We start from the raw sequence: 15,562 nt of genomic DNA, 5'->3' as shown, positions 1-15,562 counted from the left end.
ATTTCCTAAATGGTTCAAAGATTGCGTATGCTAAAATTCCTTATAGTGTAGTTTACACATCAACTTAAGTTATGTCAAAAATAACATGACAGTTTTTTCTTATGTAGATGAACCAATTGTGGCACAACAAGTCACCCGAAGCAACCGATGAGATGTGGTCACTGGCAAATGGTCCTAACGGCTTAGTGAACACATATTCGAGATGCATTTGTAATGGCGTACGATTCCGTGCTCGCGACTGTGACAACCGTCGTAAAACTCAAAATAGTGGATTGGTAGTGGAAAGGGACCATGAAGGCCAACTCATAAAGTTCTACGGCTACATTTGCAAAGTTTGGGAAATGACATATTTGTTTAGGCACCTTGTTGTTTTATTCCAATGTGAATGGTATAACACCAGTAGCAACAGAACTTTGTGTGTCGAACCACATTTCACTACTATTGATATACGAAGTCGATGATATAAAGATGACCCATTTGTGTTACCAAGTCAAGTGTAACAAGTTTTCTACGTGCATGATACGAAGTTAGGTGCCAATTGGAGAGTAGTAGAAAAGTTTCAACAACGAAGAATTTGGGATGTGCCCGAGGTGGATGTGCCACAACCTGATGATGTGTTCCAACAAGATGAAAGCACTAATGTTCTACCAACTGAGTCTATGGATGACAATGTGGTGTTGTGTCGAGATGATATTGCCACTGAAATTATTCCAATGGAAGTTTTGCAGTCTGATAACCGCGTACAACCCAAGGTTGGTATGGATGATGCCTTCATATGTGATGATGAAGATGAACCGACAATGGAGGGTGACAATGAAGAAGAAGATGAGCTTGATAGTGATTTTGATATAGATGTGGACATAGAATGTTGATGTACGGGTTCTAAATTTGGATGTGTGATAGAGTCTTGATGTATGGGTTCTAAATTTCGATGTGTGTTCTTGGTAGTTGTTGTTTTGTCTTTTTGTCCTTCTGTTGATGTAATGCGGAAAGGGATGAAGGAGATTGTTGTTCTTTATGTGTTATGCAATTAGATGAGAGTTTAGTCCTTTTGTTTATGTTGTTCTTCATGTCATCATGTTGAGCTATATTGTGAACTTTTTCGCAATGTTGAACCTCTTAAATTGATGAATCTTTGCATTTGACATTTATGCTTAACATCAGTTTATGTATAACACTTTTATTTGACAATCATTATCAATTTTTTTCCTATTGTTGTCTTGTTGTAATTTTGTAAATACTTTAGCTTCTGTAAACAATCCATATTGGTCATAATATCGATGCTGCATGTGATGCTTTTACTTAATATATCATGTTTGCAGCTATTTTGCAAGTACTAACATGGTTCTTGGGATGAAAATAGGGCGGCGTAAGCAAACAACAACTGACCCCATAGCATCACCCTCAGGAACATCTGCACATGTCATTGTCACACCACAGACTTTATCCGATGAGACACAACCGCCAGATGACACACAAACATTTGTGGAAGAGACATAGGTGCACGACGTAGGTAAGACCATTGAACTTAAGTAAATGATTTTTCTTCATCTAGAAATACAAGTTCTTGCATGTATAAAAAAAATTATAGTCCCCTAGAAAATTTGCTGATAAAATTTAAAATTTAATATTAATTATTGTCGATTATATGTTTGGGGCACTATTTACAATTTGAAGGCCTTACACTTGTTGCCCCTTCTTGAGCAGGGAAAAGTACATCAATTCGTGTACGTGGTCCTACCCTTAGAAAAGGAGTGCAAAAAAGGATTACAAGCAAAAAATTGGAGAAATTACATGTTTATGTCAATCGCATGCTAAATGCACTCAAGTAAGGGAACGCCACCCCTGCAACAAATGAGTTGGGCTTGCAGATAAGGCGGTTGTGCCCTCTAAAGGATGTGAAGTCATGGAAGAAAATTGATAAGAGCATCAAAGATGTAGTAGTACAAGTTGTGCTAGTAATTACTAACCTTAAACTAAATGTCTTCATTATGTAAAGATGCAATTGATGCATTCAATTTCTATAATACGTCACACACTTATGCTTGCAGGACAAGTGTGAAATTGGGGAGGATTTTCATACTGATCAACAAGCTCAAGAGATCGTTGATACGAAGGTGTATCTCTTATACAAGGATTGAAGGTACACCCTGAAGCAACACTTCAAAAAACTTGTAGAAGAGGGTGTTGATGACCCATATAGTCATCCTCCTATAGGAGTTTGCTTAGATGATTGGAAACACATGATTGATGTGGCTTGGAAGGATGCATCTCATTTGGTAACAAACAAATATAAATGAGTCTATTACTTTATTTGTGTATTATGCATTGATATCTACTAATTCTTTCATAATTCCTTTTTTTCAGAAACGCTCTAAAGCTGGTAAAGCAAACCGGAGTTTGCTACCATACAATCACACCAATAGATCTCGCTCCTTTCCAATCGCAATGTCGCTCATGGTGAGCTAGATGCATTTGGAACATATTTCTCATCACTTATATATGTAAGATGAAAGTCATGGCTGCTATTGTGACGAATTAATTTTGTTATTTGAAACTAACAGGTAGATGAAAATGGGGAGTTGGATTTTCTGAAATTTTATTCCAAATCACACAAATCGAAGAAAACAAACGAATAGATTGACCCCAAATGTGGTGAGCTACATGTAAGGAGTAAACTTTTTGTGCCAATTGTATTTAATATTAATTCCTATCTTAGCACAAATTTGAATGTGATTCTTTGTGCCTTTGTTGAATAGTCTAATTTTTTGTGGTAATGACAGGATACGATGGTGCATCTACAAGCGACAGCCACAGATGCGGGGATCCCATTGACACAGAAGGAACTGTCACGGCAGGTGCTTGGCCAGAGAAAGAATTACTTGCGTGGATTTGGGATTGGCCCACAACCCTATTCGCCATCTGATACTGTGGCATGATCTCATGACAAACAAATGGAGGCAATGCGATCTGAGATTGAGGTTCTTCAAGAAAATTTGATGAACGAGAAAGAAGAGCGCCACAGAGATCGTGAAGAGATGATGAGAGAGAGAGAGAGAGAGAGGAGTTGATGAAAGAAGTAGAAGAAGGAAAAAAACAAGGGAGGCGCAACAAAAACAACTTAATCATTGAACTCTATGGTTTTACGACTCTCAACACTATTGAAGGGTTCAGACAGTCATCGTCGTATTTGGTAAGAAAATTTTTATTCATAATATACTAACACTTATACAAACTTAGATTTACATATTCACTAAACAATACTATCTCTTCATTGTTAAGAATAAGGACAAGCTAAGATCATGCAATTGGTAAGAATTAAAATACGAGTACTCTTAATCTTCACATAGGACTTGTCACAACTGACGGAACATAATTTGGACCCGTAGGTAGAGAGTTAGAGCCGAATACGTCCAAAACTTAGTCGAAAAAGGGCGTTTCGGGGGCGAAAAACCAAAACAGCCCCTGAACCACCATGTGGCTCACACGGACAGTTCCCCATGACAAATAGGACTTGTGAGAATTGACGGAACGTAATTCGGACCCGTAGGTTGGGAGTTTGAGCCGAATACCCCCTAAACTTAGTTGAAAAAGGGCGTTTCGGGGGTGAAAAATCAAAACAGCCACCGAACGACCAAGTGGCTCACACGGATAGCTTTGCCATGACAAATAGGACTTGTGAGAATTGACGGAACGTAATTCGGACTCATAGGTTGCGAGTCAGAGCCGAATACGTCCAAAACTTAGTCGAAAAAGGGCATTTCGGGGGCGAAAATTCAAAACAGTCGCTGAATGACCGTGTGGCTCATGTAAATAGCTTCACCATGACAAATAGGACTTGTGAGAACTGACAGAACGTAATTCGGACCATAGGTTGGGAGTTCAAGCCGAATACGGCCTAAACTTAGTTGAAAAAGGGCGTTTCGGGGGCGAAAAATCAAAATAGCCACCGAACTACAATGTGGCTCGCACGGACAGATCCCCCATGAAAAATAGGACTTGTGAGAATTGACGGAACGTAATTCAGACCCGTAGGTTGGGAGTTAGAGCCAAATACACCCTAAACTTATTTGAAAAAGGGCGTTTCGAGGGCGAAAAATCAAAACAGGCCCCGAAGCACCATGTGGTTCGCACAGACTATTCCCCCATGACAAATAGGACTTGTGAGAATTGACGGAACGGAATTCGGACTAGTAGGTTGGGAGTAAGAGCCGAATACGCCCTAAACTTAGTCGAAAAATGACATTTCAACGGCGAAAAATCAAAACAACCCCCGAACCACTGTGTGGCTCACACAGATAGTTCCCCCATGACAAATAGGACTTGTGAGAATTGACGGAACCTAATTTGGACCCGTAGGTTGGGAGTTTGAGCCAAATACACCCTAAACTTAGTCGAAAAAGGGCATTTGGGGGCCGAAAAATCAAAATAGACCCCGAACGACCGTATGTCTCACACAAACAGTTCTGCCTTCTGCCATGACAAATAGGACTTGTGAGAATTGACGGAACGTAAGTCAGACTCGTAGGTTGGGAGTTAATGCCGAATACGCCCAAAACTTAGTCGAAAAAGGGCGTCTCGACGGCAAAAAATCAAAACAGCCGCCGAACGACCGTGTGGCTCACACGGACAGTTCCCCCATGACAAATATGACTTATGAGAATTAACAGAACATAATTCGGACCTGTAGGTTGGGAGTTAGAACCAAATACGCCCTAAACTTAGTCAAGAAAGGGCGTTTCGGTGGCAAAAGATCAAAACAGCCCCCAAACCACCGTGTTGATCACACAGACGGTTCCCTCATGACAAATAGGACTTGTGAGAATTGACGGAACATAATTCGGACCCATAGGTTGGGAGTTTGAGCCGAATATCCCCTAAACTTAGTCGAAAAAAGGCATTTCACGGGAAAAAAATCAAAACAGCCCCCGAACCACTGTGTGGCTCACACAGATAGCTTCGCCATGACAAATAGGACTTGTGAGAATTGACGGAACGTAATTCGCACCTGTAGGTTGGGAGTCAAAGCCGAATATGCCCTAAACTTAATCGAAAAAGGACGTTTTGGGGGCGAAAAATCAAAACAGCGCCCGAATCACCGTGTGGCTCTCACGGACAGTTCCCCCATGACAAATAGGACTTGTGAGAATTGACGGAACGTAATTCGGACCCGTAGGTTGGGAGTTAGAGCCGAATATGTCCAAAACTTTGTCGAAAAAGGGCGTTTCGGGGGTGAAAATTCAAAAGAGTCCCTGAACGACTGTGTGACTCACACGAATAGCTTCACCATGACAAATAGGACTTGTGAGAATTGGCAAAATGTAATTCGGAACCGTAGGTTGGGAGTTAGAGCCGAATACGCCCTAAACTTAGTCGAAAAAGAGTGTTTTAGCGGCGAAAATTCAAAACAGCCTCTGAACCACTGCGTGGCTCACACAGACAGTTCCCCCATGACAAATTGGATTTGTGAGAATTAACGGAACGTAATTCGGACCCGTAGGTTGGGAGTTAGAGCCGAATACGCCCTAAACTTAGTCGAAAAAGGGCGTTTCAAGGGCGAAAATCAAAACAGCCCCCGAACCACCGTGTCGCTCACACAGACAGTTCCCCTACGACAAATAGCACTTATGAGAATTGACGGAACGAAATTCGGACCCATAGCTTGGGAGTTCGAGCCGAATACCCCCTAAACTTAGTCGAAAAAGGGCGTTTCGGCGGCGAAAAATCAAAACAACCCCCGAACGATCATGAGGCTCCCAAGGATAGCTTTGCCATGACAAATAGGACTTGTGAGAATTGATGGAACGTAATTCAGACCCGTAGGTTGAGAGTTTGAGCCGAATACAGCCTAAACTTAGTCGAGAAAGGGCATTTCGGGGGCATAAAATAAAAAATGCCCCTGAACGACCACGTGCCTACAACAAATAGTTCTGCCATGACAAATACGACTTGTGAGAATTGACGGAACGTAATTCGGACACGTCGGTTGGGAGTTCGAGCCGAATACGCCCTAAACATAGTCGAAAAAGGGCGTTTTGGGGGCAAAAAATGAAAACAGTTACCGAACGATTGTGTGGCTCACACGGACAGTTCCCCCATGACAAATAGGACTTGTGAGAATTGACGGAACGTAATTCAGACCCGTAGGTTGGGAGTTTGAGCCGAACACACCCTAAACTTACTTGAAAAAGGGCGTTTCATGGGCGAAAAATTAAAACAGCCCTTGAACGACCGTGTGGCTCACACAGATTGCTTCGCCGTGACAAGTAGGACTTGTGAGAATTGATGGAACGTAATTCGGACCCGTAGGTCTGGAGTTAGAGCCGAATACGCTCTAAACTTAGTCGAAAATGGGTGTTTCGGGGGTGAAAAATCAAAACAGCCCCCGAACGACCCTATGGCTCATAAAGATAGCTTTGTCATGAGAAATAGGACTTGTGAGAATTGACGGAACGTAATTCGGAACCGTAGGTCGGGAGTTAGAACCGAATACGCCGTAAACTTAGTCGAAAAAGGGCGTTTCGGGGGCAAAAAATCAAAACAACCCCCGAAGCACCGTGTCGCTCACACAGACAGTTCCCCCATGAGAAATAGGACTTATGAGAATTGACAGAACGTAATTTGGACCCGTAGGATGGGAGTTTGAGCCGAATACCCCCTAAACTTAGTCGAAATGGGGCATTTCGGGGGTGAAAAATCAAAACAGCCCCAAAACCACCGTGCGGCTCACACGGACAGTTTCTCCATGACAAATAGGACTTTTGAGAATTGACGGAACGTAATTCGAATCCAAAGGTTGGGAGTTAGAGCCGAATACGCCCTAAACTTAGTCGAAAAAGGGCGTTTCGGGGGCGAAAAATCAAAACAACCACCGAACTACAATGTGGCTCGCACGAACAGATCCCCCATGGAAAATAGGACTTGTGAGAATTGATGGAACGTAATTCAGACCCATAGGTTGGGAGTTAGAGCCGAATACTCCCTAAACTTAGTTGAAAAAGGTCGTTTCGGGGCGGCAAATCAAAACAACCCCCGAACCACCATATGGCACACACAGACAGTTCCCCCATGACAAATAGGACTTGTGAGAATTGACGGAACGGAATTCAGACCAGTAGGTTGGGAGTTTGTGTAATAACCCTCACGCTATCCTAACCATACTCATATGCATTCATGTGATTCTGTCTTGTAAACTTGCAATTCAAGTCTTGTCCTTGTTCGTTTAAGTGTTACAGCATGTTTTGTACCCTGCTTGGTATGAGTTTAGCCGAGGGCGTCTTTAGTCTAGAACTTCCTCAGAACCACTTTGTTTGACCTCTACCTTCGCTTTGACATACTGGCCGAGATATCATTATCTAGGCCGAGGTGTTCATCACCAAGGCCGAGGTTTGAATTATCTAGGCCGAGATGTTACCTTTGCACCAAAGTGATCTTGTCCCGGAGAGGTATGACCTAGACCGAGGTGTGGCACATCTAGGCCAAGGTGTGGCACAGCTTAGTCAAGTGTTGTCCTTCCTAGCCGAGGTCATTGTTCCCTACTTGCCGATGTCTTGTTCTTAGCCGAGATCATTACTCGCCAGGGTGCCCATGCCGTCTTGCTTGTTGAACACACTTTGTCATAGTTTTGTCTTGTCACTCAGCCACCTTTCTGTGTAGCACCAACCAGCCGCTGCCACGTGCCTCTGTAGAGGGTTAAGTCAGCCAGCAGACTTAGAAATGTATCATTTGCTATATGTCTTTGTTTGTGAGGAGAGAGAAGCTCTAGAAGAAGAAGAAGTTTAGAGTGAGAGAGTGGGTTTCAAGCTTGATTCCTAGAGATCAAACCATTAGATTCTTGTATTGAGGTTAGATTCTTGATCTACTCTTGTCATTCTTATTGATCATCTAGCTGCATTGCATGATCGAACCCGTTTTGCATGTCATGCATCGATTTAAATTTGGTTTTAGATAGAGAAAATGGTGTTCATGTGTTCTTGAAAGAAAGGCCTTGTTTGATCTGAAAGTTTGCATTAAGTTTCATGTTTTTGTGTTTGTTCTCACTAGATCCTTGAATATGGGTTCCCAGGTCCATGTTTTTGAACTCATAGCATGAAATCTCAGATTTTGTAATAGCAAATCACGATATTTGCATTCATCTTCCTCATATTCATGTTCATCTTGTTCTTCAAGGAAGGGAAACCCAGATTTTTCCCGACTTCATTCCTTTGAATGTGACCATCGAGGCCACACCTCGGCCAAGGGATGTAGAACCCCGGCCTAGACCTGGTAGTCGCCCAACATGTTTTCCCGAGATAAAGAATTGTGTTTGTTCTGATTTGACTTAGTCTTGGGGAATGCCGAGATCATCTGCATGCATGTGAAACTTGTTTGAAAGTGCATTCAATAGACTTTGCCATGTGTTTGTAGGGTTTGGACTTGCCTCGACACCGACGTTTGAAGAACTAAGTGAGTGGTATTTTTATTAAAGCTATGTTATAATGCTTTGATAAAAGTCTTGTTTGCTTCGTTTTAGAAAGTAATTGTAAAGCATGAATGGTTATTCCTAATTGGAAAATATATTTATATTGTTTTGATGACATTCTTGGAAGTCCGTACGTACTAAGGGACTATAAGCACTTGTAGCACAAAGTTTGGAAGTCCATACGTGCTAAGGGACTATAAGCACTTGTAGCACAAAGTTTGGAAGTCCGTACATGCTAAGGGACTACAAGCACTTGTAGCACAAAGTTTGGAAGTCCATACGTGCTAAGGGACTATAAGCACTTGTAGCACAAAGTTTGGAAGTCCGTACGTGCTAGGGGACTCTAAGCATTAGTTGCACAAGTCCTTAGTGTCCGGGGACTATAATGCAACGACACCATTGAATTGAGATATCTCACTTGCCTTGCCTTGTCTTGTCTTGTTTGCCACTGACGGTTTACCGCGTGGGTTTTGTTGCCGAGATGTCATCACTTGTATTATAATGATGTTAGTAAGCATCCTTTGAAACTTGACAGATTTGGAAGATGGACTTGGTTCATCCCTTGACTTGTACCAACTATGTTATGTATTGTTTGATAAAGAGAGTCATGCAAACCCCTTTATTTCTTATACCATTCACTGAGTATCCAAGCTCACCGTCTCTATATATATATGTAGGTGATGAGCAGGAAGGCGGTGACGCCTAGGTGTAACTCGCAAGCTTGTTTTGGGTTTTTGGTTATGTCGGCCTAACTTGTATTCATGTCGGCCGTCTTGAAAATTATGCTTCTCGGCTTATAATGCTTGTAATTTACACCTGTCAGCTGGAGAAGCCTTTTGATCAAGATATAAATGTATTTTGTACTTTATTGTATTTGTATCCAAGTTGTAATGATATGTAAAGTTGTATGCCATTCCATGTAACTTACGCACTGCTCTTCTGAACCACTTGTATTTTAAGATTATTGCTTTCACACTTGTGAGCCCCATATATAATTATACTCTGTTTGTGTGTGAATTTTGAAAGTTAGCCTTCGGTAATCTCGGATTACTGGCCATCACGGCACTAAACTACTAGGGGCGGTTTAGGGTCGTGACAGATTGGTATCACCCAGGTAAAGCAAACTCGGTAGCCCACGCCTTGAGTAGGAAGTCAGTGGGAAATTTGGTGTGCCTAACCATGATTTCAGTGGAGCCGACTACTATTGGGGAAGTAAAGGCAAGGCAAATGGAGGATGGATTCCTAAAGAAAGTAGCCGACGAGATTACCACCAAGCCGAAGTCGGGTTACACCCTTGAGAATGGAGTGCTTAAGTTTGAAGGAAGATTGTGCATGGCCGACGTCCCAGAATTGAAAAGAAGGATTTTGCAAGACTCTCATGGATCTAGATTTGCAGTTCATCCAGGGAACACCAAGATGTATCAAGATGTAAAACAGACCTTTTGGTAGCCGAATATGAAAAGAGAGATAGCCGAGTTCGTGTCTCAGTGTTTGTGTTGTCAACAAGTGAAAGCGGAACATCAGAGGCCGGCAGGACTTCTCCAACCTTTGCCGATTCCTCAGTGGAAATGGGAAGACATCTCCATAGACTTCGTGACTGGGTTGCCGAAGACACAGAAAGGGATGGATTCGATTTGGGTTATAATCGACAGGTTAACTAAGTCAGCGCATTTCTTGCCGGTTAGGACTTTGTTCAGTGCCGATCGACTTGCTGTGTTGTATATGAATGAGATCGTTAGACTTCATGGTGTGCCGATGTCCATCGTGTCAGACCGAGATCCAAAATTTGTTTCTAGATTTTGGCAGAGTTTATAAAGGGCTTTGGGGACCGAATTGAGGTTTAGTACAGCTTTTCATCCGCAGACCAATGGCCAAATAAAGAGAACAATTCAAACACTTGAAGATATGCTTAGACTGTGTGTATTAGACTTCAAGGGAAGCTGGGAAGTGCATTTGCCATTAGTTGAGTTCGCTTACAACAACAGCTACCAAGCTAGCATTGGCATGACGCCGTATGAAGCCTTGTATGGGAGAAAGTGCAGATCGCCGATATGTTGGACCGAGGTAGGAGATAAAGCTTTGATCAGCCCTGATTTAGTTCAAAGGACAACCGAAAAGATTAAGCTTATCCAACAGAGGATCAGAACCGCTCAGAGTCAACAGAAGAGTTACGCCGACCAGAGAAGGAAGGAGTTAGAATTCGAAGTAGGGGATCATGTGTTCCTGAAAACCTCGCCGATGAAAGGAGTTTCAAGATTTGGGAAGAAGGGTAAATTGGCACCCCGTTACATTGGACCATTTGAAATCCTTGAGAAAGTTAACCCGGTTGCCTACAGACTTGCTTTACCACCGAGAGTAAGTCAAGTTCATAATATGTTTCATATCTCGATGTTGAGAAGGTATATACGAGATCCACTACATGTGATCGATCATTCGGGATTATGGTTGATGAAGGCCTAAGCTGTGAACAAGAGCCAATACGCATCATCGATAGACAAGTGAGACGATTGAGAAATAAGGCAATACCGATGGTGAAGATCGAATAGAAAGAGCATTACGGCAAGGATGCTACGTGGGAAATGGAAGGGGAAATGAAAGTCCGATACCCAGAGTTATTCTCGAACCAAGGTAACTCAAGTTTGGGGACCAAACTTCTTTAACGAGGGTAGGATGTAATAACCCTCACGCTATCCTAACCATACTCATATGCATTCATGTGATTCTGTCTTGTAAACTTGCAATTCGAGTCTTGTCCTTGTTCGTTTAAGTGTTACAGCATGTTTTGTACCCTGCTTGGTATGAGTTTAGCCGAGGGCGTCTTTAGTCTAGAACTTCCTCGGAACCACTTTGTTTGACCTCTACCTTCGCTTTGACATACTGGCCGAGATGTCATTATCTAGGCCGAGGTGTTCATCACCAAGGCCGAGGTTTGAATTATCTAGGCCGAGATGTTACCTTTGCACCAAAGTGATCTTGTCCCGGAGAGGTATGACCTAGACCGAGGTGTGGCACATCTAGGCCAAGGTGTGGCACAGCTTAGTCAAGTGTTGTTCTTCCTAGCCGAGGTCATTGTTCCCTACTTGCCGATGTCTTGTTCTTAGCCGAGATCATTACTCGCCAGGGTGCCCATGCCGTCTTGGTTGTTGAACACACTTTGTCGTAGTTTTGTCTTGTCACTCAGCCACCTTTCTGTGTAGCACCAACCAGCCGCTGCCACGTGCCTCTGTAGAGGGTTAAGTCAGCCAGCAGACTTAGAAATGTATCATTTGCTATATGTCTTTGTTTGTGAGGAGAGAGAAACTCTAGAAGAAGAAGAAGTTTAGAGTGAGAGAGTGGGTTTCGAGCTTGATTCCTAGAGATCAAACCATTAGATTCTTGTATTGAGGTTAGATTCTTGATCTACTCTTGTCATTCTTATTGATCATCTAGCTGCATTGCATGATCGAACCCGTTTTGCATGTCATGCATCGATTTAAAGTTGGTTTTAGATAGAGAAAATGGTGTTCATGTGTTCTTGAAAGAAAGGTCTTGTTTGATCTGAAAGTTTGCATTAAGTTTCGTGTTTTTGTGTTTGTTCTCACTAGATCCTTGAATATGGGTTCCCAGGTCCATGTTTTTGAACTAATAGCATGAAATCTCAGATTTTGTAATAGCAAATCACGATCTTTGCATTCATCTTCCTCATATTCATGTTCATCTTGTTCTTCAAGGAAGGGAAACCCAGATTTTTCCCGACTTCATTCCTTTGAATGTGACCATCGAGGCCACACCTCGGCCAAGGGATGTAGAACCCCGGCCTAGACCTGGTAGTCGCCCAGCATGTTTTCCTGAGATAAAGAATTGTGTGTGTTCTGATTTGACTTAGTCTTGGGGAATGCCAAGATCATCTGCATGCATGTGAAACTTATTTGAAAGTGCATTCAATAGACTTTGCCATGTGTTTGTAGGGTTTGGACTTGCCTCGACCCCGACGTTTGAAGAACTAAGTGAGTGGTATTTTTAATAAAGCTATGTTATAATGCTTTGATAAAAGTCTTGTTTGCTTCGTTTTAGAAAGTAATTGTAAAGCATGAATGGTTATTCCTAATTGGAAAATATATTTATATTGTTTTGATGACATTCTTGGAAGTCCATACGCGCTAAGGGACTATAAGCACTTGTAGCACAAAGTTTGGAAGTCCGTACGTGCTAAGGGACTATAAGAACTTGTAGCACAAAGTTTGGAAGTCCGTACGTGCTAAGGGACTATAAGCACTTGTAGCACAAGTCCTTAGTGTCCGGGGACTATAATGCAACGACACCATTGAATTGAGATATCTCCCTTGTCTTGTCTTGTTTGCCACTGACGGTTTACCGCATGGGTTTTGTTGCCAAGATGTCATCACTTGTATTATAATGATGTTAGTAAGCATCCTTTGAAACTTGACAGATTTGGAAGATGGACTTGGTTCATCCCTTGACTTGTACCAACTATGTTATGTATTGTTTGATAAAGATCTTGAATACCAGTCATGCAAACCCCTTTATTTCTTATACCATTCACTGAGTATCCAAGCTCACCCTCTTTATATATATATGTAGGTGATGAGCAGGAAGGCGGTGACGCCTAGGTGTGACTCGCAAGCTTGTTTTGGGTTTTTGGTTATGTCGGCCTAACTTGTATTCATGTCGGCCGTCTTGAAAATTATGCTTCTCGGCTTATAATGCTTGTAATTTACACATGTCGGCTGGAGAAGCCTTTTGATCAAGATGTAAATGTATTTTGTACTTTATTGTATTTGTATCCAAGTTGTAATGATATGTAAAATTATATGCTATTCCATGTAACTTACGCATTGCTCTTATGGACCACTTGTATTTTAAGAATATTGCTTCCGCACTTGTGAGCCCCATATATAATTATACTCTGTTTGTGTGTGAATTTTCAAAGTTGGGCTTCGGTAATCTCGGATTACTGGCCATCACGGCACTAAACTACTAGGGGCGGTTTGGGGTCGTGACAGTTTGAGCCGAATTCGCCGTAAACTTAGTCGAAAAATGACATTTCAGGGGCGAAAAATCAAAACAGCCCCCGAACCACTGTGTGGCTCACACGGACAGTTCCCCCATGACAAATAGCACTTGTGAGTATTGACGGAACCTAATTCGGACCCGTAGGTTGGGTGTTTGAGCCGAATACGCCTTAAAGTTAGTCGAAAAAGGGCATTTCGGGGGCGAAAAATCAAAATAGCCCCCGAACGATCGTGTGTCTCACACAAATAGTTCTGCCTTCTGCCATGACAAATAGGACTTGTGAGAATTGACGGAACGTAAGTCGGACTCGTAGGTTGGGAGTTAGAGCCGAATACGTCCAAAACTTAGTCGAAAAAGGGCGTCTCGACGGCAAAAAATCAAAACAGCCGCCAAACAACCGTGTGGCTCACACGGACAGTTCCCCCATGACAAATATGACTTATGAGAATTGACGGAACGTAATTGGGACCTGTAGGTTGGGAGTTAGAACCGAATACGCCCTAAACTTAGTCAAGAAAGGGCGTTTCGGGGCCAAAATATCAAAACAGCCCCCAAACCACCGTGTTGATCACACAGACGGTTCCCTCATGACAAATAGGACTTGTGAGGATTGACGGAACGTAATTCGGATCCGTAGGTTGGGAGTTTGAGCCAAATACCCCCTAAACTTAGTCGAAAAAGGGCATTTCGCGGGCAAAAAATCAAAACAGCCCCCGAACCACTGTGTGGCTCACACGGATAGCTTCACCATGACAAATAGGAATTGTGAGAATTGACGGAACGTAATTCGCACCTGTAGGTTGGGAGTCAAAGCCGAATACGCCCTAAACTTAATCGAAAAAGGACGTTTTGGGGGCAAAAAATTAAAACAGCGCCCGAATCACTGTGTGGCTCTCACGGACAGTTCCCCCATGACAAATAGGACTTGTGAGAATTGACGGAACGTAATTCGGACCCATAGGTTGGGAGTTAGAGCCGAATATGTCCAAAACTTTGTCGAAAAAGGGCGTTTCGAGGGTGAAAATTCAAAAGAGTCCCTGAACGACTGTGTGACTCACATGAATAGCTTCACCACGACAAATAGGACTTGTGAGAATTGGCAAAATGTAATTCGGAACTGTAGGTTGGGAGTTAGAGCCGAATACGCCCTAAACTTAGTCGAAAAAGAGTGTTTTAGGGGCGAAAATTCAAAACAGCCTCCGAACCACTGCGTGGCTCACACAAACAGTTCCCCCATGACAAATAGGATTTGTGAGAATTGATGGAACATAATTCGGACCCGTAGGTTGGGAGTTAGAGCCGAATATGCCCTAAACTTAGTCGAAAAAGGGCGTTTCGAGGGCGCTAATCAAAACAGCTCCCGAACCACAGTGTGGCTCACACGGACAGTTCCCCTATGACAAATAGCACTTATGAGAATTGACGGAACGAAATTCGGACCCTTAGCTTGGGAGTTCGAGCCGAATACCCCCTAAACTTAGTCGAAAAAGGGCGTTTCGGCGGTGAAAAATCAAAACAACCCCCGAACGACTATGTGGCTCCCAAGGATAGCTTCGCCATGACAAATAGGACTTGTGAGAATTGATGGAACGTAATTCAGACCCGTAGATTGAGAGTTTGAGCCGAATACAGCCTAAACTTAGTCGAAAAAGGGCATTTTGGGGGCGTAAAATAAAAAATGCCCCTGAACGACCATGTGTCTACAACAAATAGTTCCGCCATGACAAATACGACTTGTGAGAATTGACGGAACGTAATTCGGACATGTCGGTTGGGAGTTCGAACCGAATACGCTCTAAACTTAGTCGAAAAAAGGCGTTTTGGGGGCGAAAAATGAAAACAGTCACCGAACGATTGTGTGGCTCACACGGACAGTTCCCCCATGACAAATAGGACTTGTGAGAATTGACGGAACGTAATTCAGACCCGTAGGTTGGGAGTTTCAGCCGAACACACCCTAAACTTAGTCGAAAAAAGGCGTTTCATAGGCAAAAAATTAAAACAGCCCTTGAACGACCGTGTGGCTCACACAGATTGTTTCGCCATGACAAGTAGCACTTGTGAGAATTGATGGAACGTAATTCGGAC

Source organism: Camellia sinensis, chromosome 1, assembly GCF_055761805.1.
Source record: "Camellia sinensis isolate YWXY chromosome 1, ASM5576180v1, whole genome shotgun sequence".
NCBI classification, from domain to species: Eukaryota; Viridiplantae; Streptophyta; class Magnoliopsida; order Ericales; family Theaceae; genus Camellia; species Camellia sinensis.
Note: the sequence above shows the minus strand (reverse complement) of the source record.